This window comes from Elephantulus edwardii, unplaced genomic scaffold, assembly GCF_000299155.1.
Source record: "Elephantulus edwardii isolate Elephantulus edwardi_28Jun2011 unplaced genomic scaffold, EleEdw1.0 scaffold00003, whole genome shotgun sequence".
In the NCBI taxonomy this organism is placed as follows: Eukaryota; Metazoa; Chordata; class Mammalia; order Macroscelidea; family Macroscelididae; genus Elephantulus; species Elephantulus edwardii.
Window position 1 is genome coordinate 13,785,598 of NW_006399753.1, and position 10,045 is coordinate 13,795,642.

The following is a 10,045-nucleotide window of genomic DNA, read 5'->3' on the forward strand; positions in this document are numbered from 1 at the left end:
TTCTACCATCCCCAGTCATTGTCCAGCTTTCTGACACACACCAAGCAACTGTGAAGACTACGGCCTGGAGTAGGCGCACCTTAGTGTCCAGACTGACATTGTTGTTCTTCAGAACTCTGGAGAGGCTTCTGACAGCAGCCTTTAACAAGGCAATTCATCATTTGCTTTCCTGGCTATTGGTGCCAAAGGTGCTGATTGTGGAGCCGAGCTGACTGAAGCTGTTAATAGTCTCAGTTTCTTCACCTAACACACGTGTTTTGAAAGTGAGATAGCAATCAAAGGAGTGGTGCTCCAGCTGACCCACCTGCTGCTGCGAATGAGAATTTCTAGCATGGAGGTAGATCAGGCAAGGTATTGTTGCAGTGACAAAGAACCCAGAGATCTTAATCAGTGATGCTCAATAACAAAGATCTGCTCCTTACTACTGGCCAGCCTGGGATTGGTGGATGCTCATAACATCAGCCCTAGGTGATTCAAGCTCCATTCTGACATTGGCTTCCATCATTTCAAGGCAGGAAAGAAAATAGAGAGAATCTTAAAGCTTTGCCTGGACGGGACACACCACATTCATCCACATTTCACTATGCAGACATAGAAAGTAGAACCCTGTTATGACCAATCGGTAGCATCAGGATGGATGATGAAGAGATTGAGATTGTTCACAGCTTCAGTTTGCTTGGCTCCATGGTCAACACTCTTGGCACCAGTAGCCAGGAAATTAAAAAAAAGTATTGCGATGGGAAAGTCTGCAGTTAGGGACCTCTCTAAAGTACTCAAGAGCAACGGTGTCTCTCTGGAGACTAAGGTGTGCCTGATACAGGCCATGGTTTTTGCAATCACTTGTTATGCATCAGAGAGTTGGACAATGACTAGGGAGGATAGAAGGAGAATTGACGCCTTTGAGCTGTGGTGCTGGAGAAGAGTATTGAATGTACCATGGACTGCCAAGAAAACAAACAGATTCATCATAGAGAGGGTTAAACCAGGCTGCTCCTTGGAGGCAAGGATTCTGGGGCTTCGCCTGACATACTTTGGACATGTTGTAAGGAGAGACAGGGCTTAAGAGAGGGACATCATGCTGGGTAGAGTAGAGGGACAGCACAGGAGGGGAAGACCCTCTATGAGGAGGATTGATTCAGTGACTGGGGTAATTGGGATGGGTGTGTCAGAGGCAATGAGATTGGCACAGGATAGAGCAGGCTTTAGGGCTGTTGTACATAGGGTTGCTATGAGTCGCAAATGACTCGACGGCACATAACAACAACAACAACCTGGGAAGAAATATTTGATGACCAGCACTGGTAACTCCCAGGGCCTTCCACACCTATTTCTTCCTTACTAATGGAACTCTGCTTTCACCACAGGACAGTGTGCCAAGAAGCCCTAGGGGACAACTCACTATTATTCTAATGTCACCATGGCAATTCTATTCCTCTCTGCCAAGTGATTGGTCTAGACTAGAGCTGAGCTTGTGACCCAGCCCTCGTCAATGAGACACAATCGGCTTGTGAGCCTTGGGTGGGGTGGTGGTATGAAGTAGAACCAGGAAAGGTTCTTTTGCCCCTTGCTTTCCTGTCTGAGATATTGTTGTGTGAGGATGTTGCTTGGATTTATAGTAGCCTTGCGGCAACCATGAGGGAAATGTCAAAGGAATTACAGAACTTCTCACACAGTGCATTGACCTCATTGTGTTGTTTGACCAAACTTGGAGTCACCTTTGGAATTCTTCTTGTGTGAGATAATGCACCAGTTTTTATTATTTCACTATCTCTGTGGGCTGTCTAGATTTTTAGTTAATACAACTCTAATTCTCTTTCCCACCAACCTCACTCTTGTAGCTGCTTCATTGACCTTGTACTCCAGCTACCACATCGGTGTGATGTCGGCTAGGCCCTGATACACCCATGCTCTCAGTCTTGGCTGGGATGCCCCAACCCTTGGACTTGATTATTGTTGTTGCTGTTGTTGTTGTTATGTGCCATCAAGTCGTTTGCGACTCATGGTGACCCTATGTACAACAGCCCTAAAGCCTGCTCTATCCTGTGCCAATCGCATTGCCTCTGGCACACCCATCCCGATTACCCCAGTCACTGAATCAGTCCACCTCATAGAGGGTCTTCCCCTCCTGCACTGTCTCTCCACTCTACCCAGCATGATGCCCCTCTCCAAAGACCTGTCTCTCCTTGCAACATGTCCAAAGTATGTCAGACGAAGCCCCAGAAATCCTTGCCTCCAAGGAGTAGCCTGGTCTTGATTATTGGTCAACTAATATTTGACCCTGATGCCCAGCTCAAGCCTTCTAATGCATAGAAATGTAGAATTTGTCATGCTTTCCTTCTGCTACTGTTCTTCATATGTAGCTCTGTGTGTGGCATGTACAGTAAGAAAATGACTGTACACTGAACTCTAATATGAGCTTTTGTGGCCTAGAGGCAAGAAGCAGCATTGCAATCCCAAAGGCACATGGTTCAAGGCCCCTAGCTGCTCCACAGGAGAGGGACGGGCCGCTGCTGGTGGCCAGTCTCTTATTGTGAGATTAACTGCCTTTGAAAATCCACCTGAGGGTCAGCTATGGGCCAGTTCCAACTCGACGGTACACAACAACAGTATGTGTGACTCTATCTTGGAAGGAGGATAACCAGAATTGTCTCAAAAGTAAGGATGTGAGATTTCATCTCCTACACTGTGGGGATTTTGTCAAGAGAGACCAGTCCTGGAGAAAGACCTCAGTCTTGTTAAAGTAGAGGGTTAGTGGACAAGATCGTCAGTGAGCTGGATGGAGACACGAGCGTGGCAGTGCCCGTGAGGATGGGCAGTGAGTCCGACGTTCAGCTATGCAGTGTCAGAGCTGACTGAGAACAGCACTGTGAGTCTGCTAAGGGCTTTACCTTTATTAATACCTTATTAATCTTCCCCCAAGCTGTGATAGAGGTCGCACTCCTTATTTACAAGGGCTGAAGGATTAGACTTGCCCAGGGTCATGCAGGTAATAAATGGCAGAGCCGAGATTTTTAACTTAGATTTGTCAAACTCCCCATTATAATAAAACCACAATTCCATTACTGTCGCCTTGCTTAAGTGTCTCATCTCCTTATCCTTGAGGGCTTAGTCCGTGTTCTTTACCCATTTATTTCCAGTGTCTTGCATGGTATGTGGCTCAGAGGAGGTGCTCAAAAGGAATTTTTGTTGAATGACTGAATGATTACCTGTGACTGGAACTTGGCAACAGCAAGGCTCCAAGAGGGCAGGCAGGGGTCACTTTGACTGCAATGGACCGACCGCTGGACGTGAGAGGCCAAGACAACAGAAAAGCAATTGATTGTATTATTTATCTGCGAGTGTGGATATAGACGGACAGAGACCAATAATGAAAGAACATCACTGCATTAGTACCTTTCCCTTGTCACAACTGTGCTGTTGGGGGCCACTGAGTTGAAACTGACCCATAGTTAACTCTTCAGGGGATTTTCAGAGATAGTAAATTACACAGGAGACTGCTCGTCTTCTGCAGAGCAGTTGGTGGACTTGAACTGCTTACCTTTGGGTTGATAGCTTCATTCATTACCACTAAGCCACCAAAACTCCCTCATCACAACTCTGCTCAAAGTGCCCTGTTTTGGATTGTTAAATTTACTGCACATAAACGTGTCTTCCCCTCCCCTTTGCCCTCACACATGTGTCTTAAAAGGCAGAGACCACTGCTTGATACAGAGATACGATTCTTCATATCATGACGTCTGAGAAGTACCACAGACCCTGTGTGAGCCACCAGCACAAGCGTTCTTGCTACTGCGGCTGTGTGCCATCGAGTTGACTGCAACTCCCAGTGACCTTGTAAACAATGGTTCTGGATCTTGCACTATCCTGAGCCACCCTCACCGTCTCTGACATAGCTATCCCCGTCGCCACAGTCACTGTGTCAGTCCATCTCATCCAGGGCCATCCTCTCTTGCGTTGACCTTTTACCCTTCAAAGCACGATGTCCCTCCCCAAGGACTGGCCCCCCACCTGACAACATGCCCTAAGTATGTGAGGTGGAATTTCAAAATCTCTGCTTCCAAGGAGCACCCTGGTTTCGCCTTCTTCATGACGACCTATTTCCTTAGCAATCCATGGCATAGTCAGTACCTTTTCCGAGCACCATTACTTAAAGGCCCTGATTCTTCTGTCATTCTTAGTCATTGTTCAGTTCTCAGAAACATGCTAAGTGACTGAAAAGATCATGGCCTGAATCAGGCACACCTTAGTCTTTAGACTGATGTCACTGTTCCTTAGGTATTGACTGTGGCTCTGAGCAAGATGAAACAGCGACAACTTCAATCAGTCTTCATCTATTACGATGCTGTTTCTGGTACAGTGGTGAGGACTTTGGTGTTTTTTAGCTTTGAGATGTAATCCATATTGAAGGCTGATAACATGGACGATAATATTGAAGTCCTTGATATTCTGCAGCTGACATGTCAAGTTTCAGGGAGCAAGGTTGGGTCCTCTGCATAACTCAAGTTACTGCTGAGTCTTTGTCCAATCATAATGCCTCTTTCTGCTACATAAAGTCCAGCCTCCTGAATAATCTGTCCAGCATATAGACTGAAAAGGTGTGGGGAAAGGACACATTCCTGATGCATTCCTTTGCTGAGTTGAACCACTCAGTGCTTCCTTGCTCTGTTTGGACAACAGCTTCTTGATCTAGGTATAGGTTTCACATGGTGACGATCAAATGTTCTGTCTGGGATTCCCATTCTTCTCCTCAACGTTCGTCAATTTGTTGTGACCCACAGAGTCAAATGCCTTTGCACAGCTGATAAAGCACAAACAGACATCCTGCTAGTGTTCTCTGCTTTCAGCCAAGATCCATCTGACACCCTCAGTGATGTCCCTAGTGCCAGCTGGTGAAGTCGAGGCTTACTTAGATCAGCTGCTTCTTATTGTGGCGTGACTCCTTACCACTAGACCACTGGACTGGCCTTCATTGCACAGTGTTAGCTTAGGTGAAATCTTCCTGGTGAGTGACTGAAAATAAAAAAAAGGTGAAACAAGCGTTTGGGAATATTATCTGGGCAAGTTATTTGATCTCTCGAGACCTCGTATCATATTTTGGCTAAATGAGAAGCTATTGCCTCCATACAAATTCTCTCAGGTTTGCAGGTGGAGACTAAGCCCACCTTCCCTCCCTCCCTCCCTTCCTCTTTTCTGCTCCTGGAATGTGATTGTTGCTGCCTTTTGACTTGCGATCTTGAAATCACGGACAAGGGCACATGGAGCCTGAATCCCTGATGCCCTGAAGCAACCCTGTGCTACTGACCAGTCTTAGAGAGAAAGAAGTGTTGCTGTTTAAGTCACTGTTGCTTGGGTTTGCTGTTGCTCACAATGGAACCAAATTCTAATAGGCTGTGTCAGCATTTCCTACACTTATCTACTCTTAAGAATCATCTGAGGCATTTATTTAAAAAGAGATTCCCAGGCCCCTCCCCTAGAGATTCCTAGTATATTGAGGGTGAGGCCCAGGAATCTGCATTTTAACCAAGTGCCCTTAGGTGCTAAACCTTATGGTTTAGCAACTTTTAAAAGCTGAGACTGATACTAGCTCAAGTCCACCCTTTTATAAGAACAGGGTAACACACGGTTATTGACCGTGTAGGAAGCATCCAGGATTTTTTTGTTTGTTTTTTAAGTATATCAGTTTGCATACACAATTTGTGTACAGTGTGTTTCAAAGTTACCCTGGCAGCAGTATGGGAAGTTTTAGAAGACACAGGGATGGAGCTTGAGAGAGTGAGGGTCTGCTGGTGAATTCGAGCCAACTGCCTTTGCAGAGCCCCCTACAGAAAGGTTTATTTAGTAGCAAAGGTTATGGTAGCAACTTTAATGAAAAAATAATAAAACAATTAGTAGATGTGAAGATCTCTTTGTTTGTTGTTGTAGTTGTTAGTTGCCACTGAGTCCTCAGAGCACAATCCACGGGGACCCTGTGAACAACAGATCTGGACCCTGTCCTATCCTGTGCCGTCATCACCGTCTTTGACATACTTGAGCCTAATGCTGCAGTCACCGTGTCAATTCATCTGGTTGAGGGTCTTCCTCTCTATCTCGTCAACCCTCCATCTTTCCAATCAAGATGTCCATCCCCGAGGAATAACCTCTCCTAGCAATATGCCTCCAAGGAGCACTCTGGCTGTACCTTCTCCAAGACATTTAAGTTTGTTCTTTCGGCAGTACATGGGATATTCACTACTCTTCTCCAACTTCATAGCTCAGAGGCGTCAATTCTTCTTTTGTCATCATTCGTTGTCAAGCTATCAGAGCAATTGAAAAGATCATGACCTAAATCAGGCACACCTCAGTCCAGAAGATGACATCATTGCTCCTCAATCACTTGGAGAGGTCCCTGACTACACTCTTTCCCAGTGCAGTGTGTTTCTTGATTTCCTGACTGCTAGTACTAAGAGTGTTGATTGTGGGTCCAAGTAAGATGAAATTGTTGACAGTTTCAATCTTTACTTCATCCATCTTGATGCTGCATATAAATCCAGTAGTATTTTTTGTTTTCTTAATGTTTTTAGATCCAATCCATATTGAAGGCTGTAGTTCTTGATATTCTGCAGTAAAACCTTCCAGTCCTGCTCATTTTCAGCAAGCAAAGTTGTGTCATGTGCATAACATAGGTTATTAATAAGTCTTCCTCGGATCTTGATGCTACGTTATTTTTCATAGAGTCTAGTTTCTTGAATAATTTGCTCGACAAACATATTGAATACATATGGATAGAGAATGTAACCCTGATGTGCGCCTTTTAAATTCTTAATTTTAAACCGTTTGCTTGAGCAAATATATTAAAGTGCTTTGGATAGTATAAAGCTCAAGTTCAAGCATTAAAAGTCTCCAAATACCTACAGTCTCATTTAAGAAACTTGTTGTTGTTGCTATGTGCCCTCAAGTTGCCCACAACTCCCAGTAATCCTATGTACAACAGCTCTGAATCGTACTCTATCCTGAGCCAGTCTCACTGACTCTGACACACCTAAACCCTTTGCCCCAGTTACTATGTCAATTCATCTCATCTGGGCTATTCCTCTCCTGTGCTGTCCCGCCACTCTCCTGAGAATGATGTCCTTCTCCAAGGACTGGTCCCTCCCAGCTATATGCCCAGGTTTAAGAAATTAGGTTAGAGATTAATTTGGTGAGTGACCTATCCACTGCCAGCCAAATAATAATAATAATGAGTATTATGAGCATGGAGATGAAGAGGGGGAGTCATATTGTTGTTGTTAGCTGTCACTGAGTAGACCCATAACTTATGGAAATCCTAAGAACAATGGGGCGAGACATTACTCAGGGCTGCATCACCTCAGTGGCTGGCTATTGATTAGATTACGTGATACACAGGATTTACATCAGTGTTTTCATAAGTAGAGCACTGGGTCTTTGTCTATATTCATCTGTCATTTCTACTGATATTCATATTCATACTAATATTCAGTATTACAGACCTTCACTGATGGATAAGAGATGGCTACATTTGAGGTACATTGACCTAAAGGTTGAGATATAAACTGATAAAACAGTTTCCCAGGAATGCATACTTTTGCAAACTCCAGATTGAAGTCTCAAAACACCATTCTGAATATTGCAAAGATTTTAGTACAATACATTACACTTGAAAGGCACAGTGTATGTCCCAGTAATTGAGCCCCCAAACGATTTTTATTTGGTTCCAGATTTAGTTGGTAAGATGTTTCTTTAGATCCTGTCAATACTGGCTGAAGTAAATAACATTCACCCAGAACAGAAACAAGTTTGCAACATCTGTTTTTAAAAACAAAAGAAGTCAACCGCCAAGAAACACCCTCAAATTACAAAGAAATCAGGAGATCATGTCAGTGAATAAGGAAATCATGTCAGCTATCTGGATTAGTCAAGAACATAGAGCTTGAGTCTAAAAGAGGGAGGAGATGACAGCTCATGGTTGGAGTATCCTCAAAATGAGAATCTCAGATTAGGAGGGGAAAAGTGTGGAGAGATTGCTACTTGAGCTGAAGAGACTACTGTTGTGTTGAGCCGTGTGTGTGTGTGTGTGTGTGTGTGTGTGTGTGTGTGTAAGGAAACAAGGAGCAAGAAAAGAAAGGCGTAGGAATCACATCTTCTAGTCTCAAACTGCTTCTTGTTGCAATTGATAAGGCCATGTCATGGGAGTCTGATGTTAATGGCAACGCTTGGTGATGTCCACAACTACTGCTTTCTTCCAGCTGAAGAGAAAGTATCCCGTGCCGGCTCCTGCTGCGACAGCAATGCACAAGTAGCCATTGTAGGTCATGAAGATGAGCATGAGGAAGTAGCTGATGACCACCTGGATGATATGCAGCACTGTTTGCAGAAGGTGAGGAAAGCTCAGCATCTGCTGCCCAACAGTTTTGTGTGTCTCCATAAGGATGGTTATATTTGGCCCGGGGACAGGCATGAAATTATAGCGGATGCTGACTTGTGACTTGTGCAACAAGCTCTTAGCAGCTATCTTGAGTCCTTCATAGAACATTGCTAATAAAAACACTGCTACAAAAGCTCCCCCCATTTCTCCAGCTGTGACAACTAAACCAGAAAACAGTAGTTCCACATTCTTGAAGCCAGAGTAGAAGGTCATATGCATCATGTCACCACGGGAGGGAGACGGGGATGAAGTAGTGCTGTTGTGGTCCATGTGGTCCATGTGGCTCATCCCTGTATGATGGGAGTGATCCATTTTCCTCCTGGGAAATGCTGACTCAACAGAAGATCTTGCCCAGTGTTGCGGAGACTAGTGAGTGATGGACCAGGATCCTGTAGACTGTCAGTTGAGATGCTACTGGAAGTCTTGTGCTCAGAGAGTGAGGGTCCCAAAAGAGCGTTGTCTAACTTTCTGAAGGCCACAAAGAGTCAAATCAGATTGGTGGATTTAAGACCCTAATTCTGTAGCAGCTACAGAGTTAAGAACACCTTCCTGCTTTGCTTTTTGTTGTTGAAGATGCTCTTGTAGGAAGGGGGAGGGTACTCTGAAGTCCAAGCTCTCTCAGTGAGAAGAAGGGGAGATCACTCAGGGGTCTTCAAAGCTCCAGGCAAATCCTTCTTGTACTTTATTTCCTGGATGCCTAGGAACTGCTGTTGTGTAGTGATGGCTAATGGGTAGTTACTGAGGATATGAGGTAACTTCTCCATCGCTAATGACCTTCATAAAGGTTGCAGAGGGCATGAGTTCATGTTGCCAAAATCTTAAAACAAGTCCCATTTATCAAAGAGGCAAGAGAAGAGGAACATATAGCCTGGGTGTCTAGGGTCACTTCTTTCCTCCTTGAGTGTGGGCGAGAATGGCCTGTACTTCCAGTTACCGAGGCTGGTAGGTGATGACCTCCAGGATCCCACATTGACCTCTTCATCTCTCGACCTTCACTTACTTCTTTTTTTTTTTTTTGTTTATTCTTGGAAGAGTTATTTTTTTCCTTCCAAAGTTAGCTTCAGAAAACTAAGGGATGTTTACATGTCCTGGGCTTATTAATTACATACATCATTAGGATTGACTTATCAATAATAAATTGGCTTTTCAAGGAACTTAAATGAAATGGAATGCATACAGATTGATATCTTAGATCTCAATGAGGTGAAATTGAATGATATTGGCCATTTTGAAATGGATGGTCAAATGGTCTATTATGAGCTGTGAGTTGACCTCAATGACATCATGCACAAGAAAAGCAAAAGACCCCAAGAAGACAGAGAAGAGACAAGAAGACCAAAACTGGCTGTCAGAATAACTCTTAGACTTTCTCAGGAATGTGGAGCAGCTAAAGTGAAAGAAATGAACAGATTTCAAAGAATGGCTTAAGAAGATGGAGTATTATAAAGAAATGCAAAGGCCTGGAGTTAGAAAAAGGAAAGGGAAGAAGATACTTAGAATTTCTTAAACTGCAAGAACTGAAAAAAGAAAAGAATTAAGTCTTAACTTTCAATTTTGATGGATTCTATAGGCAAACATTGAAAGCCACAGGAAACATGAAAACCAAAAAGAGATGGAATGAAT

At 44.0% G+C, this 10,045-nt stretch overlaps 1 pseudogene; it reads right to left on the reverse strand.

Annotated features, from left to right (window-relative positions):
* Positions 1-8,197: 8,197 nt before the first annotated feature.
* Positions 8,198-8,710, reverse strand: LOC102866510 (annotated as a pseudogene).
* Positions 8,711-10,045: the final 1,335 nt, after the last annotated feature.